This window comes from Elephas maximus, chromosome 6 (assembly GCF_024166365.1).
Source record: "Elephas maximus indicus isolate mEleMax1 chromosome 6, mEleMax1 primary haplotype, whole genome shotgun sequence".
Taxonomy (NCBI): Eukaryota; Metazoa; Chordata; class Mammalia; order Proboscidea; family Elephantidae; genus Elephas; species Elephas maximus.
Window position 1 is genome coordinate 71,682,848 of NC_064824.1, and position 26,259 is coordinate 71,709,106.

The 26,259-nt window shown below is 40.4% G+C and overlaps 1 long non-coding RNA gene across 3 annotated transcripts in view; it reads right to left on the reverse strand.

The window, feature by feature from the left end:
- The window catches only part of LOC126077802 (uncharacterized), a 161,336-nt gene that overhangs the window by 17,909 nt on the left and 117,168 nt on the right, over nt 1-26,259 (reverse strand). For all 3 annotated transcript variants that reach the window (XR_007517857.1, XR_007517855.1, XR_007517858.1), the window contains one exon: nt 4,581-4,719. This is a non-coding gene — a long non-coding RNA (uncharacterized LOC126077802). The remainder of the gene's footprint in view (nt 1-4,580; nt 4,720-26,259) is intronic.

Below are 26,259 nucleotides of genomic sequence, written 5' to 3' on the forward strand. Positions count from 1 at the left end.
GCAAGGGATAACATCGCTGATGTTAGATGGATCCTGGCTGAAAGCAGACAATACCAGAAATACCTGTGTTTTATTGACTATGAAAAGGCATTTAGCTGTGTGGATCATAACAAATTATGGATAAAATTGTGAAGAATGGGAATTCTGGAACACTTAATTGTGCTCATGCAGAGCCTGTACATAGACCAAGAGGTAGTCATTCTAACAGAACAAGAGGATGCTCTGTGATTTAAAATCAGGAAAGATGTGCATCAGGTTTGTATCCTTTCACCATACTTATTCAGTCTGTATTCTGAGCAAATAATCCGAGAAACTGGACTATATGAAGAGGAACACGGCATCAGGATTGCAGGAAGTCTCACTCAAGATCTGCAATATGCAAATGACACACCCTTGCTTGCTGAAAGTGAAAAGGACGTGAAGCACTTAATGATAAAGATCAAAGACTATAGCCTTCAATATGGATTACACCTCAACATAAAGAAAACAAAAATCCTCACAACTGGACCAATGAGCAATATCAGGATAAATGGAGGAAAAGATTGAAGTTATTAAGATTTCATGCTATTTAGATTCATAAGCAACACCCATGAAAGCAGCAGTCAAGAAATTAAACTATTATATTGCATTGGGCAAATCTGCTGCAAAAGACCTCTTTAAAGTGTTAAAAAGCAAAGATACCTCCTTGGGGACTGTCTTATTTATCTAGTGCTGCTATAACAGAAACACCACAGGCTTTAACAAATACAAATTTATCCTCTCACGGTCTAATAGGCTAGAAGTCCAGCTAAGGGCGCCAACTCCAAGGGAAGACTTCCTCTCTCTGTCGGCTCTCACTGGTCTAAGAGCTTCTCAGCCCAGGGACCCTGGTTCCAAAGGACAAACTCTGCTCCTGGCACTACTTTCGTGGTGGTATGAGGTCCGCCTGTCTCTCTGCTCGCTTCTCTCCATTAAGTCTCAAGGATATTGACTCAAGATACAACCTAATTTTGTAGGTTGAGTCCTGCCTCATTAACATAAATGTCTCTAATCCTGCCTCATTAACATCATAAGGTAGGATTTACAACACATAGGAAAATTACATCAGATAACAAAATGGTGAATAACCAATCACACAATACTAGGAATCATGGCCTAGCCAAATTGAGACATATTTTGGGGGAGAACAATTCAATCTGTAACAAGGACTAAGGTATGCCTAACCTAAGCCATGGTATTTTCAATTGCCTCATATGCATGGGAAAGCTGGACAATGAATAAAAAAGACTAAAGAAGAATTGATAACTTTGAATTATGGTGTTGGTGAAGAATATTGAATATGCCATGAACTGCCAGAAGAATGAACAACTCTGTCTTGGAAGAAGTACAGCCAGAATGCTCCTTAGAAGTGAGGATGGTAAGATTTTGTCTTACGTACTTTGGACATGTTATCAAGAGAGACAAGTCCCTGGAGAAGGGTATCGTGCTTGGTAGAGGATCAAGGAAAAAAAGGAAGATCCTCAAGGAGAAGAATTGACTCAGTGGCTGCAACAATGGGCTCAAATATAGCAATGATTACATGGATGGTGCAAGGCCAGGCAGTGTTTCGTTCTGTTGTGCATGGAGTTGCTATGAGTTGGAACCAGCTCAATGGTAACTAAAAACAACAACAACACAGATACATTTATAAAAAATCTCATTTTGTTTATCATTTACCTCATCTATAATAAAAAAAAAATTATTATTTTTTTTTAATTATCATTTCTACACCACCACTCATTTGTCAGTTTGTCATACTTTGGTGGCTGGTGTGTTGCTCTGATTCTGGAAGCTTACGTCACCTGTATTTCAAACACCAGCAGGGTCCTCCATGGTGGACGGGTTTCAGTGGAGCTTCCAGACTAAGACAGATGAGGAGGAAGGACCTGGCAGTATACTTTTGAAAAAATTGGCCAGTGAAAACTTCATGAATAGCAGTGGAAAGACAGGAAGACCCTCAGAGATGGCTTGACAAGGTGGCTGCAACGATGGGCTCAAACATAGCAGGGATTGTGAGGATGGCACAGGACCAGGCAGTGTTTTGTTCTGTTGTTACGTAAGGTCGTTATGAGTTGGAACTGTGCGGTAGTCACCTAACAACAACAACAACATCAAACCTACCAGAGAATGAGATGTTCTATGTCAGATAGTATTCTGACATAGAACATCTTTAAATAAATTTAAAAAGTTACTGATCTAAAAAAAAAAAAAAAACTTTTTTTTTTTTTTTAGATCAGTAACTTTTTAAATTTATTTTTGGTGGCAATATACACACATATACATTTGTTCACAATTGGTACATATGCAGTCCAATGACATTGGTTACTACTTCACAATGTGTCACCATTCTCACTAACTCTAACCATATTGCTATATTACCATTAATTTAGACTCTCTGCCCCTTAAAGTTCTCATCCGTCTATCATTAACTTTTGCTCTATGCTGTATTACAGCGACTCTCTCAGGGGCTCCCCTATACTACTGGCCTCAAGACTGCGGGGCTTTATTTGTTCCTCTCCAGGTTTTCATTGCTTTTACTTGTCCTCCTTTGTCATCAGATTATTGACTGTCAAACTCTTATTCATCATGTCTTCCTCACAGCAGTGTGACCTCCTCATTTATTTCCTTAGACTAACAAACTAAATAGCCAATCTTAACAAGAACGTAAATAAACTTTCAGTGTTCTCCGAGGAAGGATCTAGATGATTCATGAGTAGGATAAAGGAAATGATATTCAGATAAAGGACTTTATGAGAGCTGTTGACTTTGCTAAGAGATCTCTGTCATTAATATTGAGGTCTTCATCTGAGTCACGTCTGGATAATTGCGCGTTGCTTCATTGATGTGCTGGTAAATGTTTAACACCTAGCTCTCTTGGAGGAAAACCTTGATTTATAATGATTGCTGATTTCCATGGTGTAAATATTCGAAGTATGGCCAATTTTAATCTACTAATATGATGTCACTGAACGTGGAGCTGGAAAGAAGTGTGTGATAGTGCGCCACTACAAAGTATTTGCACCATACAGGTACAATAGTCATAAATAGCCTCAAGAGTGAAATGTAGTAAAATAATTAGAAAGTGATGAGTTTTCAGCATGTATTACCTTTATTACCTTTGCTTTGATTATAATCCTTTTACTCGTTAAGTTTCTACTGTTTAATTTTCAATAATGGCCATGTTTAACAGCTAGCTCACAAAACTCCTGAAAATTTAGCCACCTCCAGCACGACTCTGGCATTACTCTATTTCTTTGCACTGAGGATAATAAAGCCATAAAATTTATTATCCCCAAGAAGTTATACAGACTGAAAATGTAGATAGAGTTTTTAAAAATTTAGGTTAATTAATGAATGACACGCATGATCAGTTAGTAATGGAAACAGGAATATTTGGATGCTATGCCACAGAATACCATATAGCTAGTTTTCTGGGTCCTTATTTTATGCCAGGCACTATGATAAGCGCTTTATTGTCATTATCTTATCCTAATAAGATGGATTATCCTCATAAGAACTCATGAGTAGATGCTATTATTCTCTCTGTTCTATAGATGAGGAAACTGAAATTTAGGGAGGTACATGTGTTCAAAGACATGCTAGGTTTTGAACCTGTATCTGTGTAACACCGTGCATTTGTGAGTTCTTTATTCAGAGCCCCTTAAACACAATGCAAAAGCTTGTAGGCCATGTTAAAGAGTTTGATCTTTACCTGGGAATGTTGAAAGCAACTGAGAAGTTTTAATTGTAGGGAGTTAAATGCATTCAACTGTGCCTTTTGAAGGAATTTTCTATGTGAAGTGTGGCTCAATGTACATAGGAGAACAATTAAAAGGCCACTACAGTGGTCCTGGCATGAGGTGATGAGAGCTCGGGGTAGGGTGGTGCTGGTGAAGAAAGGGAAACTAGATGGATTGGGGAGATGTTGAACAGGCGACTTTGACAGTCCATGGGGACAGTGGTTGTGGCAGGTATGTCAGCGGGCTATAAAGAATGACTCCCAGTTTTCTGGAGTCTGCAGCTGGGTGGATGGTGGTGTCATTTGCCGAGACAGGAAACAGTGCAAGAGAAACACTCAGTAGGAAAATCAAAAGCCGAATATTGAACATGTTGACTTTGAGGTGTCTTTGGAAGTCCCCAGAAGAGAAGTGGGAGGTTGGAAACCTAAGTCTGGGATGCAGATATAAGCCATGTCTCGAGTCTCTGTGCTACACTGGTTGTGTCCTCAGATGGACTAGATGAATTCTGAGGTCCTTTGACACGTTTGCATTTCATGACGTTACACCCCCTAACATTTGAGGTGGTCACCTAAGTAATTAAGCACTTGACTACTAGCTAAAAGGTTCATGGTTTGAACTCACCCAGAGGCACCTCAAAAGATAGGCCTGGCAATCTGCTTCTGAAAGATTACAGCCTTGGAAACCCTATGAGTTGTAATCGACTCAATGGCTGCTAGCAACATTTGTGGTAGATATGAAAGACTGTAGCTACGTCTTTCGGCTCATGTCTTTTGTGATACAAATGGTGCTAGAATCTTTCCTTGGGTGAACTCTGAGTCTTACCCCATATGGCATTGCTTAGCTTTTATGCTGACCATTGCAGAATGAACTCAGATGAGCTGGCAAAACTGAATCTTGGCTGTCTCTCCAGCCTGACACGGCTCCTTGAGAAACTTGCTGGGACTGCAAATTTGAGGATGTCCTAGAGGATGGAAAAAATACAAAAACAAACATTTACTGAGTATAGTGGGCTAGCGCTATACTGGGATCTGGGGCACAATGATAAATACAACACTGTATTTGGCCTTGAGAGCCTCACCGTAATTGAGACAGATGTAAACCTACAACTTCATTATAATTAATGTCCAGGGAGGTGGGGAAGCCAGCATAAATGGCCAGCCCTGCAGTCCAGAAGTGCCCATGGACCAACTATGTTGGTTTTCACATCAAATCCCTGGTAAATGTTTTTAGCTAGTCCCCTGTGCAGTGATGGCGAGTTGGGGAGCAGGTAGGTAGAAGCTGAAAATTGATGTTTTTTTTTTGTTTGTTTTTACTTAGGCCAATACTCTGCATGGCCCTGGTTATAAAGGGGTATGTTTTCTGAGGGTGCTGAGTGATGGGTGTTGAAAGAGCCCTGGGGAGGACTGCTTAGTCCAGCCCAAGGGTCATGTACCTCACTGTGGAGGCCTGAGCTGACTCTAGTGGGTCTGAGTTAGCCAAGCAGAGAAGGCTGGGGAAAGAATTTAAAATCAAAAGAGCAGCACAAGACAAGACACAGAGACCCAGACAACAAGGGGTGTGTAGGGAACTAGAAGTTTTGGTCATAATTAAAGCATAGAGTATGAGACAAAGTCTGGAAAGATGAGACTGGAGAAGCAAGAAGGGAACAGGCCATGCATAGCCCCCTGTACCACAACAAGGACCCTATAGGCCAGTCCTTAACGCCCACTGTGCTGTAGAATCCAGAACCACTCTTTTGTTTGTCTTTTTAAAAATTGACTTTCACTTTAAAAAAAAAAAAAAATGCTTGCACAGCATTTTTAAAACTCAGTTCTAAACTATTTTAAAAACCGTTTTAAAAAAATTTATAATAAAAAAAACTGTAATTCCTTACCCAATCCCTCCCCACCTCCAGTCCTATTTCCCGGAGGCAAACACTTCCAACTTTTGAACTATTTCTTCTGGTATTTACCTCTGTATTTCTAAATCAGATGTTTATACTGCTATCTTCACTTATCAATTTTAATGATAAGTTTGTAGTCCTCTGGAGCAAGACTACTTGTTTTGGAATCCTGGCTCTGAACTAACTAGCTGTGTGACACTGGGCAAACTCCTTAACCTCTGTGTGTCTCAGTTTTCCATTCAGTAAAATAAGGATAAAATAGTCCTGACCTTGCATGAATTAATCCTTAGAGCAGTGCCTGGCACTGTCACATAAATATTTGTAAAATAAATTAGCAATAGAATAGACATTATCTTCTGATTTCTTGCGATGGTGTTTGAGGATCTAGCTCTATTACACCACTACCACCAATCACGTGCGGCACAACCCCCACAGCTTCTACCATATACCACCATATAGGAGCCCTGGTGGCGAAGTGGTTAAGAGCTCGTCAGCTCACCAAAAAAGTCTGCAGTTCAAATCCACCAGCCGCTCCTTGGAAACCCTGTGGGGCAGTTCTACTCTGCCCCATAGGGTCACTATGAGTCAGAATCAACTTGACGGCAAAGGGTTTACCACCATACATGGCTGTATCACGATTTTTTTTTTAAACCAAGAGTCAGTGTTTACATCATTGTGTCTATATGCGGGTTGCACTGCTGAGCCAAGTAACATTCTATGTTTATATTTCCTCTCTTATTTAACTTAATGGTTTATAATAGAGTTAACAGTTCCCTCATTTCCCTACAATCCATTATCTTCCTGCTCCAGTATGGATTGGTTGCTCTCTAGCTTTTTGCACATCAGTAGTCCTGGGATATCTCCAGTACTAGGTCACTGTTCCCTGGATTCCAAGCCTCTTTCTTGACCTCTGTCATCTTGCACATCCTTCAGAAGCTTCCTGAGATAAGATAAATGATAGATTAATATTTCAGTCTGTGCGTGTTTGAAAATCCCTCATTTAATTACTGTTTTGGCAAATATAGAATTCTAGTTTGAAGATCATTTTACCTTAGAATTTCGAGGGCAATGTCATTTGATTCCCATGTCTTTTAAGTGACTTTTTTTTGGAGGCGGGGAGCTTTTAGGAACATCTTTGTACCCCCCATGTTCTGACGTTTTGTAGTGATGTCTCTTGGCACTTGTGATTTTCATCCATTCATCATGCTGGGCACTTGGTGGCTTCTTTCAATCTGGAGACTCATGTCTTTTTCAGTCCTGGAGAAGTTTTTATATCATTTTTAAAATAATTTTCTTGTCTCCATTTTCTCTGTTTTCTATGTCTAAGAATTTTAATCATATGTAAGAGCTCCTAGATTGATCCTTTAATTTTGTTTTTAAAAATCATTTTTCTGCTATTCTCTATATCTTTAATTCAAGTTTCTAGAATTCCATTTGAGAGAGAAAAAAATTCTACAAAATGTTATTAATTTCAGATGCTGTATTTTTAATTTCCAAGAAGTCTTTCTTGGCTTCTGACTGTTCTTTTTCTCATAGTATCTTCTTTTTGTTTTATGAATACGTTGTCTTCATCAGACATTGGCTTACAGTTTTTGTCTTAAGGTTCCTTCTGCTTTTCTGATCCCTATATTGCCTCTGCTTCGTTTTTCTATTTGCTTATTTTGGTCTCTATCCTGCATGTTGGAGATTTGCTGCAAATGTATGGGGCCTCTTATTTATGTTATTTACATTAAAGACTGAGGCACTAAAAATCTGTGTGTGGGGACAGGGCTTACTGCGTGGTGAAGGTCACTATGGGTTGGTGGATAGGGCTTTAAGCCAGCTTTTCTATTCGGAGTTCCTAAATGTCAGATTCTGAGGTCTTTTCTCTGGGGTTATTCTGTTTCTTAAGAGTTCTCAGCCTCCTGCTTGTGAGGCCTGAATGACTGCTGGCATTCCAGGAGCCAGACAAGGCCGGTGACTGAGTCTCTCAGAGCTCCATGAACAGATTCTTACTAATCCTCTAGTTTTAACCTCAAGTGTCATTCCTGTCTGCCATTGATCCCACAGTCCACAATCTGAAGTCTCTTTTGTTCAATTTCTCCAAAACAAACTTCAGGTCTCCCCTAGGCTTGCAGGTGGACTGATTCGATACTTACGGATATGTCCCTCTGCAGCACTCTTAATTGGTACTTCCTCACCTCCGCCATGTCTATAACAACCCTCCAACCCCGTTTTCATCTTTCAAAAACTTATTGAAATCTCGTTTCTGCTTTTGTCACTTCTTTTTTTCTCTCTGTTCTTGTAGGTTAGTATCTTTTTTTATTCCTTTATTGTCATCTTGGGGAGGTTCGGGGAGGAAGAGGAGACAAATGTGTATTATCGTTTCACCATATTTAATTTCAAGCCTCCCTCCCCCCTCTTTTTTTTTTTCTGTTTTAAGATTTGGAATCTATATGAGTTTTTAAAAAGATTATAAACTATATATTAATTATCAGAATGGGATAACTTCTCATTCATATGAATCACAACTACTGAAAATGGACCAACCAAAAAAAAGAAATTTAGGATTTTTTTTCCCTCCAAATATACCACTATGAAAGGTGTCTTATTAATTAATCAGATGCTGTGGTCACCATATATTTGTAGATAAAGCATCAGCAGGAACTAGACTCTAAGAAACAAATCCATCTTTTTTTAATTTCTTAAAGCTCCCTTACAACGGGCTTTTCAGAATCAGATGTGGCAAACTCCCTTGATCATTTTAGGTTATTGAGAATTGAGCGGAGACAAGTGAAGTCATTCTGATCAATGTGATGGGTCCTAATCATATATATTTCCTTTGATTGATACATGGTGGTGTGCTTTCCATCTGGTTAAGGGGTTGAGCAGCATTTCTGTTGGCATTTGAAGTGAGGTGCTCATCTGGGGAGGCCTGAAAATGATAAAGGAGCTGGGGTTGCAATAAAAAGTGAAAGGTTCCTATGGAGCAGTCCTAGATAAAAGCAAGGAATTAGCTCTCACCCACACCAAAGGGACTGAATGACTCAGAGTAAGCACTCCCATCATTCTGATTGAAGTGGAAGAGAAGAAGGTAAAAGAGCTTCTACTTGGTGCCTGAGTACCAAGAAAGTAAAATAGAAAGGAAAAAGCTTTCAGGGCCTCAAGAGCAGTTAACAAACCCTGAAAGGGAAGAAGTGCACAGAACTGCACTGCCTGAAAGTTTTATTGAGAGAAAAGAGCTTTACACACAGGGCGAAGAAATGATGCTCTTGGTTTTTAGAAAAGATAATAATGAAAGTTACAGGTAAGAACTGGGTGAAAATAGTACTTCTGATTCACAGATGTTCAATACTTTAATGAAATACAATGGATTTAAAAAAAGAAACAGTAGTTTTAAAACATAGCCAATAGAGAAAAGAAATTCCATTGTAACATTCATAAGAAAATATTGTCATTTTGAGGAGAAATACCCAACTTATTTAGTGAAGAGGAAGTGGACAAGCTAATTCTGTCTAACAGGGATTTAGACAAGCCAGCTTCAGAGAACTGCTGACAGGTTTTTATCAACAAAATTTGCCAAGAGTTGACAATGAGGAGAGAGAAGTGAAGGATGAACCCTTTATTTATTTATTTTGTCCTCCAATCGACAGATAAATCCTTCAGGAACAAGTTTTCATAAAAACGGTGTTTGTTGTAAATTATATTTATTACTAAAGGGGGAAAAGGCTATTTTTTTTTTTTAATAGCCAACACCCAGTTATCAGAGGCCTCAAACCCTCATCTTCTTAATCCAGAGCTACTCTGAAAAATAAATCAGAATTAGGAAACTCTACAAAACTGAATAGTTTAATGTTATTTTTATCATACGGTCAGTATGAAAGAAAAAGAAAAATATCATCATAGAGAATTTTAAGAACTGAAGTAAAAGCCAGTTTATTCCCCATTCTAAACCTCCCCTCAAATTCTCAGTTAACTGACACTTCTCTGTATTTGGAGAGCAATAGTAATTGAGGTTCAGCGTGAAGACCTTGAGGCACAGTAATCTCCTAAAGTGATCCCAAAAGGGTTAACTTGGATTCTGAAGAGTCTTAGAATTAGAAATATTTCAAAGTCCTTGCACTTTAGGTTCCTGGGGAGGGGGGGAGCTGGGGTGGGTAGTGCTGTTAGCTGGAACAATGTAAGTCAAGTCTGGTTTGAAGCAGCGGTGTAACATTCCTGGTCAAAGACCTTATGGCCCAGGCTTTCCAGAAACGACCTCAAACACCATATTTAGCGAACTACAAATGATAGGCCTGGACACTGGAAAGCTTTCTAAAGTGCATTCAGTGGCTCAATTAACAAGACCACACTGTAACCAGTCACCTGATAGCATCGTAGAGCACTTTGCAGAATTTCTAACTTCATAATTCCTGGTTATTTTTCTGGCAGCAAAGCAGAAGGTGAAAGAAGAGGTCCTTTTGGGGCAATTGATACAGAATGCCTTCTTTATGGGGAAGTTCTCACTGTTTTCTTTAAACGATTTGGTGGAGGGAGTGTGGGGACATGTCGGGTCATTTTTTGTAACACAGATATAAGGATGTTTGTTATATTAGCATCTTTGGTTTTCTTTCCTCCTCCTCTTCTTCCTTTATTCTTTTTTTTTTTTTTTTAAGATTTACCCTTAATGAGTGTGTTCCAGTTATCTAATGCTATGTAACAAATGACCTCAAAACTTAGTGATTCAAAATAACAAGTGAAAAGCAGTTAAGGTAAGGTAGGTAGGACACTAGGCAGAAAACCTGAAGTCTTGAATTCAAGGGCTGGCTATGACTCTTAATAAATTAATGCTCATAAATTAATGAGTCTATTAAGAAGTAGACAGCATGTTCCTTAGAAGCGAGGATGGTGAGACTTCATCTCACATACTTTGGACATGCTATCAGAAAGGACCAGTCCCAGGAGAAGTATATCCTGCTTGGTAAAACAGAGGGTCAGCAAAAAAGAAAGACCCTCAACAAGATAGATTGACACAGTGGCTGCAATAATGGGCTCAAGCATAGCAACAATCATGAGGATGGCACAAGACCGGCCAGTATTTCATGCTGTTGTATACAGGGTTGCTATGAGTTGGAACTGACTCGATGGCACCTAACAACAACATAAGCTCTCTGAGGATTTGCCTTTCCAATTCAGGGTCCTCTTGGGCATCCTCCAGCTCAGAAATTGTTTTATTGTATTGCTGTCCTTCTGCCCCTCAAGCCTTTTGAATATCAAGTTGTTGAGCACTTGTTGCGTCAAAACAGAAAGTCTTTCTCTGCCTTGAACACTGTCCTATAAGGCTATTAAAGACACACCAGACCTTAAAATATATGACCCAATCCTAATGTGCACTGGATACTTTATCCTTTGATCTATTACCACACCTTTACAAAGACAAAATGGCTTGAACAATGGCCATGTACAGAACTGTGGACTCTTAACAGGTGGAAGGGGATAGAAAGAGCCATCATGCTGAGTTTGATCCAACAGATTAAAACCCATAAGTTCTGTACCTTTTCTTATGATAGAAGACAGCAACCATTGCTTAAGCACTGACTTTTTTTAACAGCGTTATTTAAAGACTTAATAAAATATATAGGTATAAAATTTTAAACAAATCTTATTTCACTTCTAATGAAAGTTGTCTTTGAAAAGAATCTTTTTAGGAGGATAAACAATTCAGAGGATGTTATTCTTATTTAAAACTTTTGTAAGACTCTACCTTTGGAATTGTTTTCAGAGCTTTTTACTACATCAGCTCTTTTTACTTGATTTTCAGGGGCCCCATCCATTTCCTGTTTCCTCTTTGCCTCTTTTGAGGCTTCACCCAATTATTTGTTACCACCTCCCACCCCCCCACCCTCCCCCCTGCAATCCTACTGCTTTGGCTCTGCCACTGAACTTACAGTCTTGGTGTGTTAGCAAAGACATGAGAAACTCAGGAAAATATTCAGAGGGCCTTGGAAGAGGAGGGGGCCTTGACTAAGAATGGGAGCCAAGAAGAGAGTTTTATTAAGCAAATAAAAATATATGACCCCAAAAAGTTTATTTCAAATGCTAATCTCTACTTAAGTATTGTAAATACTTGAGCACAACTGAATTTTAAAAATGGGAAGCATTTAGTAACAAGGTGTTTATTCACTCAACACAGTTCTAGGTACTGGGTGTACATCAGTGAATAAGACAGAGGAGATCCTGTTCTTATTGGAGAAGAAAGACAATAAGCAAAAATAAAATATCAAATGGAGATAAGTGGTGAGGAAAGAATGTAAAACAAAATGTTATAATAGGGAGTGCCTTGGAGGTAAACTTTCAATGGGGGTCAGGAAAAAGTCCTGCGGAGGATGGGGCATGTAAGCTGAGAGCTGAAGGAGGAGAAGTGGCTCCTGTGGGTTTCCAAGGGAAGCACATCCCCACAGAGGGAGCCTAGTGTGAAGGCCCTAAAGCAAGAACAGAAAGCAGGCCAAAGTGCAGGCAGCACAGTGGGAGGGAGCTGGGACGGGCACACAGGGGACAGATCATGAGGGCATTGAAAGCCAGAGTAAGAAGTCCGGATGCAGTGGAACAGTAGTGTGTGTGTTCTGATTTTTAGTTAAAGAGTCACCAAACAACAACAAAAAGAAAAATAACCCAATTAAAAAATGGGCAAAGGACTAGATAGATGTTTCCCCAAAGTAGGTATACGGATGGCCAATGAGCACATGAAGAGGTGCTTAATATCATTAGTCATTGGGGAAATGCAGATTAAACTACAGTTGGATACCACTTCACTCCCACTAGGCTATTATTTAAAAAAAAAAAAAAAAGGAAAATAATAAGTGTTGACAAAGATACAGAGAAATTGAAATCCTTGTGCACTGCTGGTGAGAATGTAAAATGGTGCAGCCGTGTGGAAAAACAGTTTGATGGTTCCTCAAAATGTCAACCATAGTTACCACATGACCTAGAAATTCCACTTCTAGGTATATACCCAAAAGACTTGAAAGCAGGGACTCAAATAGATACTTGAACACCAATATTCATTACACCATTATTCGCAATAGCCAAAAGGTGGAAACAATCCAAGTGTCTATGGATAAACAAGGTGTGTTATACACATGCAGTGGAAAATTATTCAGCCTTGAAGAGAAATTAAGTTTCGATCCATTTCTCTACATTTCATCTGTGACATAGATGAACCCTGAAAACATGATGCTGAGCAAAAAGAAGCCAGACACAAAAGGACCAATATTATATGATCCCACTTAAATGAAACCCTGGTAGTGTAGTGGTTAAGTGCTACGGCTGCTAACCAAAAGAGCAGCAGCTCGAATCCACCAGGTGCTCCTTGGAAACGCTGTGGGCCAGTTCTACTCTGTCCTGTAGGGTCGCTATGAGTTAGAATTCACTCGGTAGCAATGGGTTTTTTACTCAAATGATGTATCTAAAATAGGCAAATGCATAGAGATAAAAGTAGGTTAGTGGTTACTAGGGACTGAGAAGGGAGGGGGAAGCTGGATAGGGAGTTATTGCTTAGTGGATATAGAGTTTCTATTTGGAGTAACGAAAAGTTCTGGAAATAGTGGAGATGGTTGTACAACATTTTAAATGTGATTAATCTGATAAAGTAGACATACCCCATAGGGCTTTCTTGGCTATAATCTTCACAGAATGCCTTGACTGCATTTTAGCTGGAGGAAACCCTATTCCAAAGCAACGTCATTAAGCTGCTGGAAGAACCAGAAGAGTGCTTATCTTAGGTAATGGGAGGGGCTGCCTTCAACCAAAGAGGGAACTCAGACAAGGGAATGTGTCTGAGTTCCAAGTTAGAATAGTGCAGATGTGCTGGGATTCCATTCCATCCTTGATCAGGAATGTTGCTCTACAAGATGGGTTAACTTTGTAATATCTCACCCACATGGCTTATCTATTCCTATACCATCTGTCTCAGTTATGTAGTGCTACTATAACAGAAATACCACAAGTGGATGGCTTTAACAAAGAGAAATTTATTTTCTCACAGTCTAGTATGCAAGAAGTCCAAATTTAGGGCGTCAGCTCCAGGAGAAGGCTTTCTATCTTTGTCAGCTCTGGAGGAAGGTCCTTGTCATCAGTCTTTCCCTGGACTAGGAGCTTCTCTGTGCATGAGCTCCAGGTCCAAAAGAAGTGCTCTGCTCCTGGTGCTGCATTGTTGGTGGTATGAGGTCCCCAGCTCTCTGCTCACTTTGCTTTCCTTTTATCTCTTGTAAGATAAAAGGTGGTGCTGGCCACACCCCAAGGAAACTCCCTTTACATTGGATCAGGAATGTGACCTGAGCAAGGGTGTTACATCACACCCTAATCCTCTTTAACATAATCTAATCTTGCCTCATTAACCACGGGCAGAGATTAGGATTTACAACACACAGGAAAATTATATATCAATCACAAACGAAAGCCAACCACACAATACTGGGAATCATGGCCTAACCAAGTTGACATATATTTTGTGGGGACACATTTCAATCCTTGAAACCTTCCTAGGTAATTTAAGTGTTACTTCTACTGTTTTAAAAGAAATCATTCATTTTATCAGCAATACACAGGTGACTTGACCTTAAACTTAGGTAATTGTAATAATTAAATAGCTAATACCACATTCACAAGCACGTGCAGATCCTTTCTCGTTGCCTATTGTCTAGAAACCATCATGCTACGTGTAGCTCTTTCTGATCCCCGTTTCTCTGGACCTCTTCCAAGAGTCAGTCTGTTATTATTTAAACTCTCTCGCTTTCTGAATGCTGGCATGTTGGTATTTTTGTGCTCTGCCTTATATGACTTATGGATTTTTTTTCCCCTTCTTGGTGAGATATTTCCCATATCCATTCACAACCATTATTCATTCCACATGCTACAAATATAATGCCCACCTAATCAATCATCACTTTTGCATTGGAAAATAAAACCATTCTTGCGTTATTAAATTAGGCAAATTAGTTAAATGGGTGTTTTCTGATACTTGCTGCCTTTTTAGGGCCCTTGGCTCTCAGCCTGCCTTTCTCTGTTGCCGCCTCCCCTCTTTCTCTTCCTCCTGTTTGCAAACAATATCAATTCCCTTTTGCTGGTTCTCGGGGTGGATTTTGATCCTCCCGACTTTATCAACTGCTTTGATGATCATACATCCTTCTTTGGGAGCACCTCCTTTCCAATAAGGCAGAGTGGGTGGTGCAAAACTGTCAGAGGCAAAAAGGCTTCATCTCCCTCACCCCTGTGACTGAGCAGGGAAGCCCTTTGGAATTAAACAGAGGAAACTCTCCCTTCTCTGGCAGGCTTTACTTGCAGAAAGCACAGCAGCCATATAATCAATATTAATCACTGGAAATTACCAAATGCCATTGTTGATGGTTTGCTTGAGACAATCTAGTAAAGAAATAAATAAAAAAGACTAAAACTGCTTATATACTTAAGTCTTCCCTTGCTGGTTCTCCCCAGTCCACGTTTTCCTTAATTTTTCTGTTTCAGTTTAATTTTAAGAGGGATTCCTTTGTTTTAGGAAACCAGGCCTCTTTTGTGCCAGTCCCAACGTTTTTGTCAATTAAGCCTCTTTAAGAGGGAGAGCGTACAGTGAAGCATCTGCTGCCACAAGGAGTCTCATGGCCAAAGCCTGTTAGAGGGACTCTGTCATTCTATTGTCCTGGCAAAGCAAATGGCTCTGAGAATCGTGGTTCTTTTTAATGTATGTGTTTATAAGCAATTAAACTCCAGTTTTAGGGAAGACTCACTAACAGCATACATTATTTTAATAGACATACAGTACTACTTGAAAACGTCTTCGCCATCTGCTCATCGCGATTATAAATGCAAAAAGAACATATTTTACATTAGCATCAGAAACTAGTGCAATATTAGGGATTGAAATGCCCGTATATGCTCTTTGTACAATATCGAATGCATCTGTGCCATATTCTTTTTCTTTCTACAGTGCAAATCACAGAAAAGCTGCTTGTTCCTTGTGGGCTATTTCCAGACATGGAAGATGATTTTCAGGATAGAAATTCATTAGGAGGGGATTTTGACTTACCGTTCAACCAAATGTGCTTTTAAAAGTAAAGTGTATGAGCTGAGGTGTCTAGCTGTTGCTGCCTGTTGGCTATCTTAGCTCCTAACCAATGAGAGGAGAAAAAAACAATATACCAAAGGCAGCAAATCTACTGTGTAATCTTCTTTAATATCCCATCATAGATACAATGCATAATGTACAACGGGATAAGTATTTCTTCTCTATAAACAACATTTAAAAGAACCATGGGGTGCACGTGTATTGGTAGAACACTTACTGTAGAGTTGAAAAAGCATCTGGGTAGACATACATTCTGTTTTTCATCTGCATCTTTATGGTTGGATGATCTTTCTAGATGGGAAATAATGCCATCATAATGTTGGAAGCAGAAGGGATGAAACCAGCACTCAGTTCTATTTTCTTAGTTGGTCTAATGAGAGCCACCATTTAAACTTTTCATCTCATTAGAAATGGTGCAGATGAGTATTTTAGACGCCCCATCAAGTAGGATTTTTAGCCAAAGCCTAGAAATGTAGGCCAAAGAAGTTCAATAGCAGAGTCTACTTGAAAGAATTTGTCCCTTCCCTCAGCAAAAATAAATAAAATAACTTGATTTATCATTAATTTGAAGAGCTCAGTCCACATTGCTTTCCAGTTCAAACAAATTTAAGAACAAAGAGCAATAACCACTTTCCCTGGGTTTAAGAACTGTATTCCTGTCTTTTGTTTTCCATCGTGAATATTGTAAAACAACACTTAAAATACAGTACCCAACCTTGTAATTGTTGGATTACATTTGTTGAAACTGTTGAAGACTGCTTCCTGGATCCAACTGCTGTCATTTTGTACAAAGGCTGCACTTTTTTGATATCCTGCCTCATAAATGTGAACAATGAGCCAACCCAACTGCAAGACCAACTGCCCTATGATACTACATTCACCATGTCACTGCCTGCTCAGAATCATCCAATGGCATCCACAGCTAATATCTGAGGTCCCTGCTCAGATCTCTGTTCACAAATCTTCCAGCTTTTCATTCTAACCTCAAGGCTTCTATGGCCTATCACATCTCTGAACTGTCCCACGACCTCCCCCTGCAACGGGGTTGGGAGGGGACTTCTGGATCCCCACATGCAACCTGTGGGGGTGGGGGAGGGAGTTAATCTCAGACCCTCTCTGGCAGCTAAACACACCAAATCACCTTTTCTTCCTGTGGCAACCTGCAAAGTGGACTCTTCCCTGAATTTCAACAGGAAGTAAGACCCAAGTCCCCTTTAGTGTACTTGGGTTTCTATTATCTTGCACTCTTGACTGAGGGCCAAGACTACGGGACCCTGTGTTCTTTCTCACAGGTCCAGTTATTGCTTTAACCCCAGGCTTGCCTCCTCCAAACTTGTCCCTCCCATACACTGCCCCCACCTTCCTCTTCTTGAAAGGGCTGTTCTCATTACTGGGTTTTAGGAATATGTCTTTCCCCCAACCTCAGTTGTTAATTGGAAAAACTCTACTCCTCTAACTTTGGGTCCTTGAAATTCACCAGTCCTTTCTCCTATTTTTTTTCTCCTTCAACACAGGTAGACACTCACAAATGAAAACCTAGGCTTTTCATGACCCTTGGACCTGAAATGAGAAGGAAGAAATGTTGTCCTTCCTTCAGGACTGGGTTCTATCTTCCCTGAAGGAAAGATTACTTCAGCTCCAATGGATGGAGGGTGGCAAAGCAGAAGAATTCTGGGGAATGACAAGTACCTAGGAAAACATTTAAAATTATTATTTAACTTCACATGCAGTAAGAGGCAGGTCAAATTCCATCTTCACTAATCACACAGGTTAGACGTTATCTTCCACCTCTAGACTCCTATAGCATGTGGCCCTCAAGACCTAGACAGTCTTGTCTGCAACCATTTCTTTCTTATCTCTCCAGTGAAGACTCTAAGTCTGTTACCCCTCAACCTGCCTAATGCAGTGTCTTTTCACATTGGCTTAAGAAGGGAATGGAGGCTTTTTACTGCAGTTATACAGCAATGTATAGAGCAATAAGCATTGTCTCCTTGTTACTGAGTTTCCTGGCAGCTCCTGTGGGTAATTCCTGGTTGTCATCTAGTGTAGACGTATGCAGATGATGCTGAAAAAGCAACTGGGAAAACTAGGAGTGAGTCCGTGACTGGTCCAAGTCTTGCCTTTCATGATGACATAATGAAGCTTGACACTTGCCATGGCCTTTGGGCTCTTAGATGCCACATCAGTGTCTCACTGTTAGCTGGCCTTAGGAGCTTGATTTCTGGACATTGAGTAGAATTACTAAAAAATTAACTAGGGAAAATGGACCTCTAATCAATGCAGCAGAGACCTGGTGGCCCAGTGGTTAAGCATTTGGCTGCTGAACACCAGCCACTCCTTGGAAACCATTTGGGGTAGTTCTACTCTGTCCTATAGAGTCGCTGTGAATTGGAATCAACTTGATGGCAACAGGTTTGGTTTTCTGGTTTAATCAATGCAGTCTTGCAATGCCCCTAAATTTTAAATGTGGAAAAATGAATGAATAAATGAATACATTGCACTTGTCACAGCATAAAGGTATGTAGTCCTTATGCCAAGAGAATTTATAGTGTTTAATATAGACACTACAAGTAAAACAGAGTTGCTTAAAACATTTTAAACTGTTATTTTAATTTGGTAAGTAATCCCTGCATCTGACCAAAAGAAATAAAAGACTACAAGATTATATATAAAAGGCAAATCTCTCCCTCACCCTAAAGTCCTTTCTCGTTCCTCCCCCAGAGACAACTACTATTAACAGCTTCTTGTTTGTCTTTCCATAAAACTCCTATCATATACAAGGTGCATATATGTAGGTGCATAATGTGGATATATATATTCCCCTTTCATCCCCGTGAAGGGGGTATACTCTATACACTGTTCTGAATTCTGATTTATCCATTTAAAAATGAACATTGTGTATCTTTCTATGCTAGTATGTAGAGCTCTCATTCTTTTTAAGGTGTTTACTACTGCATTTTTTAATGTTCCATAATTTATTTAACCAATTCCTTATTGAATATCATTTAGATCAATCACATTATCAAGACTTCCTATCATAAAATTTCCTAAGCAAGCCTGATGCTGAGAAACCAAGGTCTCAGGTTATGCTAAATTTCAGTTGGCTCAAGCCACCACATACTCCAACTCTACAGGACACCTTGGGGGATCCCTGGCCCTTCTCTTTGTGCAGAAGGAAACATGATGGAGGAGTAACTTTTCCTGGGCTAATGGGGAGCATAGAAGCACTCAAGGCTATGTCAAGTCTTATTTATGTTCCAACTCATAGCAACCCTATAGGACAGAGAAGAACTGCGTCATAGAGTTTCCAAGGAACACCTGGTAGATTCGAACTGCTGACCTTTTGGTTAGCAGCCGTAGCTCTCAACCACTATGTCACCAGGGTTTCCATCTATGTTCTAGCACTTGCTTAATCCATTCCAACACTAGTTCTCCTCTGAGCTAGCCCTCTCACTTGTCCAGGTCTGTTGCAGTTGCTATGGGACATGCCAGCCTTGTTCTCAGGCCATTCTGATTCAGCTCTGCTCACTGACCTAACCTGTCTTCTCAATTTGTCTCACAGTTTTGCTTACTTAGATACTAAGACCTGGCTGCTTCCCCCTGTGGGAGACAGTGTCTTCTCTAGGCTTCTGTGACTGCAGTCTATGTACTAGGTCTCTGACTGTCTAGCCAGCTCCTTTCCTCCGCCTCCTTTGTTGGCTCTTCATACTCTTCGCAGCCTCTACGTGCTGGAGTGCCCCAAGGTTCTAAAATTAGCAGCATCTGCTTTTTCTATCTACACTCTCCTAGGTAATTGTACAAATCGCATCACCAAGGGTGACTGAACAACAAAACAAGTGAGGAATAATCATCAACTCCACTCTTCTCACATCGGGTGTCGTTAAGTTCCGTCAACTCTACCTCGAAAACACATGCCAAATCTGACCACTGTCATCATCTCTACCCTGCTATTCTGGTAAAAACCAGCTTTGTCTCTTATCTGAACCTCTCCAGGAGCTAGGTTGGGCTAAGAATAAGGACAAGCAGCAAGGGAACAACTAGCCCAAGGAATGAAAATGTCATCAGTACTGATAACATGGTGTGTTTCACATGTTTTGAAGTTCTAATTTAAACAAAGCCCAGTGTCTCTGGCCTTTGCTTAGGCTGGGAGGAAAGGGCAAATAAGTGCCCAAGTGACCACTCATGGCACATTCAGTCATTGCCTGTTGCTGCCCCCTGCAGTTCACCTGGAAAGGTATCGATCCCAAGAAGGCACTGGGCAACAGGAAGATGAGGCATGGCTAGAATTGTGCTGTCGAATATGGTAGCTGTTGTTGATAGTTGCCGTCTAGTAGGTCCCTGACTCATGGCAACCTCGTGCACAATGCAGCGAAATGTTGCCCAGTACTGTACCATGCTATGATTGATTGCAGATTGGACTGCCATGATACATAGGATTTTCACTGGCTGACTTTTGGAATTAGATCACCAGGTCTTTCTTCCTAGCCTCTCTTAGTCTGGAAACGCTGCTGAAACCTGTTCAGTATCATAGTGTTTTAGTCATCTAGTGCTGCTGTAACAGATATACCACAAGTAGATGGCTTTAAAAAAGAGCAATTTATTTCCTCACAGTAAAGTAGGCTAAAAGTTCAAATTCAAGGTGTCAGCACCAGGGGAAGGCTTTCTTTCTCTGTCGGCTCTGGAAGAAGGGCTTTGTCCTCAATCTTCCCTTGGTCAGAAGCTCCTAGCTTCTCAAGGGTAAGGATCCCAGGTCCAAAGGACATGCTCTGTTCCTGGTGCTGCTTTCTTGGTGGTATGAGGTCCCCAACTCTCTGTTTGCTTCCCTTTCATCTCTTGAGAGGTAAAAACTCACTTTACCTTGGATCAGGGAGGTGACCTGAGTGGGGGTGCTGTTACAATCCCACCCTAATCCTCTCAACATAAAATCACAGTCACAAAACGGAGAACAACCACACAATACTGGGAATCATGGCCTAACCAAGTTGATACACACATTTTGGGGGGGACATAATTCAATCCATGACACATAACCACATGTAAACCTCCACTGACAGATGCCTATGACCATTGAACACTTGAAATGAGGTTAGCCTAAACTGAGATGTGCTGTAAGTAAAATATACACCAAAATTAAAAATACTTAGGGCAAAAAAAAAGAATGGAAAATATCTCATTAGGAATTTTACGTTGAATACTTGTTGAAATAATAAAATTTGGGATATATTGGGTTAAATAAAATATTAATATTTTATCAAAATTAATTGCATCTTTTTTAAGGTGGCTACTAGAAAATTTAAAATGAAGGGTTTTGAATTGTATTTTTATTGGATAGCACTGGTCTAGAAAGTCTGATGATTGGGTTTCTAAGAATGCTAACAGTTTTTACATTTAAATGACATACTGTCTTCATGTACACTAGTTCCTAAGAAGTTTCCATTGTTCAAGAAGTGTTCAAGGTATGGAAACACCTCTATTGAAATATTCTGCAGAGTCCAGAGCCCTCATGGAGGCACATTTTTGTCCTCTAAGAATGAATTTAATTTCTGGAAACCATCCACTCCTTTTTTTCATAAACATCCGTTGAGCATTTACTTATTATATGCCTGACGCTGCTAGGTAGTAACATATGTAGAGATGAAAATGAGAATTCTCTAACTTCAGGGAGTTTATTACAGTAAGGAAATAGACTAATAAATAAATGCAATACCCAAAACAATTATTCTAACACAAGGGTGTACCAAGTGTAAGGAATGCCCATTCATTTAGAGAGAAGTCTGATGAATAGAGTAGGCATGACTATGCAGTCATGACACTGATGGTCTCTAGTGGCTCATAAACAAGGTGGACCAAAAATGTGAGAAATAGCATCGTTTGTTCATTTGAGTAAGTGTATTGTTTAGTCTACCGAGGCGACTGGTTAGAAAGGAACAACATTTATTTTACCTTTTTGGTATTAGCATGTTTGTTAAAATAAAATCCTGTACATTTGTCCTGCTCCCAGCACCTCCTCCTTTGTTCAGCATTTCCATGAAGCTAGGCTTGGTTCTGGGTGGTAGGAGGGATGAACAGGGATGGAACCTCAGGAAAGAGCACTTCCAGGAATTGGGGGGATTTCATATAAGATCTTCAGTGGGCTAGAGTGGGAACCAGAGACAGCTGTTTCTGTATGTCCTCATTCTCCTTAGAAAAATGCAAGGAGAATATCCAAGAGCCCTCTAGTCTAAGCCATTGCAATCTGGACAGGTAGTAAATTACCCTTACCCTGATACCCAATGTGTAAAATTCTGTGTGAGCTCTTATTACGTACCTCATAATCAGCTCTATTTAAATTAAAATATTTTGAAAAAGGAATTACTTTGCTGATTAAAACAGGCTAAAAAATACCTCTGCTAATTTTTATTCCAGTATAAGACATACTTACAACCGAGGGCTCAGACCAAATGGTTAACGGTAAGCAGAGCCAAGCTTCATGGCCCAGAATTACCGACCTGTCTGACTGACGGACGTGCAGTCACACAAACATTTTCTCACGCTTGGTAAATGGCGACAACATCTTACGGAGAGTGAACGGTCAACTCCAGTGCAAACCATTAACCACATTAGAGAAAACAGCTCTGGAGAGGTATCGCTCAATGGTTTTTAACTTCAAAAGATGTCACGAGAAGAGCCACAAATTATTATTGCTGACAATTTGTACAATTTGTACCTGGTGAAATGTGTGTGTCCCTACACTGCACCATTTTACATAACAATATGAGATATTAAAAGGGAAAAACGTTTTGTAATAAACAGCAGTTTTGCTGATTGCGGCTGATTCCGTTAAGCAGCTTGTACTGTGGGTGTCAGGGGAGACTTAATAGCTCCCATAACTAATCTCCATGGCTGACCTCTCCCCTCCGCTGATGAAGCCTATTCAGAAACCTGCTGCCCTTTGCTCATTTTCAGATCTTATATTTCTGAACTGTTTTGATCATGCATATATTTGCTAAAGTTGTTGTGTACAGGATTTGTGTGTGCGTGTGTTATAAAAGATACATAATGCATGCAGAAAGATCCCTGCCTGGCTTATCATATGCATTATTTAAAAAAACAAAAACCCTCAGAAACACTACAAATGTGCATATTTATAACATTCATTTCAGATGTCAACGTGTCATTAATTAGAGCTAGAGACTACTTCCCTGTGCGGGAGAACCCGTGTGAAGGCATATGGTGCTGAAAATTGCCACTCCCAACTTGAAAATAAAGGGCAAGGGTGTCTTTCTGAGGAAGACATGGTCTTGGTCATTTCATCAGCCTCGATGGCTGGTACTTGGAAGCAAAGTGCTGTTCAATCATGAAGCAATTTCATTTTTTTAGATTAAAGTTTTTGATTTAAATGATATTTCATAGAGAAGATTTCAGAGTGTAGAGCAACCCTCTACGGTAAATACAGATAAATGTGGAAGTACATACGGGTATGTGTCTGTAATTCACAGCTGGCTTTTCTTTTTCCTAAATCCAGAGATGTTTGCAAAACCTCAGGAGAACTGGGGTGTGGGTAAAAACAAAGCTTTTAAAGATCGCAGAAGACCCATGTACCCCAGATTATGCAAATATCGCCATGGAGGAGGGGATAAATAAAAACAAAAGAGGAAGGGGGAAGAAATCAACAATTCAGAAATTAAAGGTATGAATGCAACTTGCTAGGGAAAGGGGTGTACTCATTACAACAAGGTCACAAAAAGTGCAGCTTTCTATGCGACAAACACTGGCTGAAGCCGGCTGATAAATATTTCCTATAAGCTTTGAAGCAGGTTGCCACCAGCAAAACAAAAATCCCTAGGGGGCAGTACATAATTAACAATTTGAAGATGTGGTCGCATGTCATTGTCTCAAAGGGAGCCAGGGAAACCTATCCCCCAAAGTACAAAACCCGAGTTCGCATATTAATCTGGCGATTCCCCTATGAACAAACATCAGTATCCTCCGCCTCCCCTGCCCCCACGGAGGCTCTCAACACCCCTTTACTCTTGGCTGGCAAATGTTTTCTGGCTAATGGTGTCATTTTCCTGTTGTTTTATATCAGCATCACCAAACCTGTTCCTCTGGTCTAAGGGAAAGCACTCGGCATTTTTAGGAAAGGAAACAAGTATTTTCTCTATTAAAAAAGAAACGAGTAAGATCAGGACTGAGAGGAGAAAGCTGTTCAGACAGGGTGTCTGTCTGAATGCTTAAAGACTTTGAGAACTATGAGTATTTCTTAAAACAATCCACCTTTGCCTAAATTGGATCCATGAATGAAAACAAAAATTTATGAGAAAGCCCCAGTGCCACCAAAGAAGGCATAAAGAGATCAGGGTGCAGTTTTTAATTTTTTTTGGTTTGTCTGAAGACAGGTTAGATTTTGGAGGGGAGAAGAGGTTAATTGCCAGAGAAAAAGAACAAGACAAGGAAGGAAACACTACAGTTTTAATGTTGGGGTGGCACCAGCGTTTTTTTCAAGAGAAGTCATCCTTGTTTACCAAGAGGGTAGATGTGGGATGGTGCCAATTTTATTTCTGTTCTTCTGCTGAGCCTTAGAAACAGTGTGACCACTGCTCAGAGCTTCAGATTTGGGGACAGGAGACCTGGACTACATTTCCAACCCAGAAATCGTGTCCTCCCTGGGAAGTTTCCTAGCTTCTCTGAGTCTTGGTTCCTTCAACTGCAAACTGAGTTCAGATCGCTTGCCACCTGCCTACCTAATCAGAATATCGTGAGGGTTAATGAGATTGCACTTGCGAAGTGATTGCTTCATCATATAACTCCAAAGTATTATTATTCATCATAAAGACACAGCTGCAATATTGTATATTGTTACATACCAGACGCCATGCTTCTATTTTTAGCAGCTCCCAAATGAGGGTGTCTTAGAATTATACGGTGGAAGGGACCTCCCGACGTTACCTGCCTGGGGCTCTGTTCCGGGCAGGTGAATGTCTACCTACCCAAGACTGCTGCCTGTTTAGTCTCATCTTTCAATCTAGAAATGGAAGATCTTCAATTCTCCCTCCAGAGGAAATTCCAATGTTTTCATCCTGTTGGTCAAGAGTTGTTGCTTCAGTCTGAATTCTCCCTTCTGTTGTAACCAAAATCTATTTTTTCTTTTATAAATATGTACATTGGTCTGCCTCACTTGACTTGGTGATCTCGGCAGCCAGAAACCATGTCCCAGGCATTCTTGTATTCTTCAAATCACCTCACTGTAAGGCAGTGCATAGTAAACACTCCAGAAATGCTTGTTGAATTGAATTCAATTGTTTGCATCTACACGGGAAGAAGGGATATTGCTCACAAGCAGATTTCATACTAAGCACATGGGTCCTGCAGTTCCAGCCCCCTGGAGGCTGAGGCTGGAGGATGGCATTGATCCAGAAGTTTTGGGCTGAGGGGTGGTGTGACTACAGTGTGTGTGCCCAAATTTGGAAAGGAAGTCACGCTTCAACCTTCTTTTCCCTTGTTGTTGTTAGCTGCTGTTGGTCGGCCTCTGTCTCACGGTGACCCTGTGCAAAAAAGAACAAGAGCTGCCCAGTCCTGAGCCATCCCCATGATTGGTTCCAGATCAGACCATTGCAATCCAAAAGGTTTTCATCGGCTGATTTTTTTGGAAGTGGATTGCCAGGCCTTTCTTCTTAGTCTGTTTTAGTCTGGAAACTCCACTGAAACCTGTTCAGCATCATAGCAACACACAAGCTTCCGCTGACAGATGGTGGTAGCTGAGCATGGGGTACATTGGCTGGAAATCCAAACAGAGTCTCTCCCAAGGAAGGTGAGACTCTATCACAGCACCATCACTGCCCCCTTCTTTTCCCTAGGCATTTCAAAAAGCCTGATGGGGTGCTTCTTGGTATTTTGTGCTCTGTGATGCAGTGATTAATTAATAGTTCTATCAAATTTTCCTCATTATCAGTGCTGTCTGGTCTATAATTATTGTATTCATTTACCCCCACCTCCCAGCCCTCATCTTTTTCAAATGGGTACAACATTTGTTTACTTGTCTGCTCAACAGGAACTTCTGCCTTCCATGGTTTAAAAGAAAAAAGAAATCTAGGAGCTCAAAGACTCTATCTGTATGTCATTAGAACAGGCTCGTGCGCATAGATTAATCTTCACAGACTCTCTGCAAACCTTTTGCTCCCTCGTCTAATCTGGTTTCAATTTTTTCAATACAGTTGGGTCTTGACTGGTTTACAATTCACATCTGATATTTTTGAGAGATACCCAATAGGCACATGACTGCCTCTACATTTGATTGTCTCTCAAGCGTTTCTTCCTGTAGGGTAAACAAGCTTAGACCTCCCTGTCACTGGTGCTTGGTCTGGGTCGGGCTCTGGGGCTGCCGAAGCAGCTTCTGTAATACTTTGACCCAAGGAAGCAAGCGGCCCAGGTAACTGGGTGAAAGCTTCTGGGCTCAGAATATTATGGAACGAATCTGGAGGATGTTTATGTCTTCATACCTTCTGCATCTCGCCGGGTTCATCTGCCTTCCAGCTGTAATGTTCCTCTTGTCAGTTCTTACA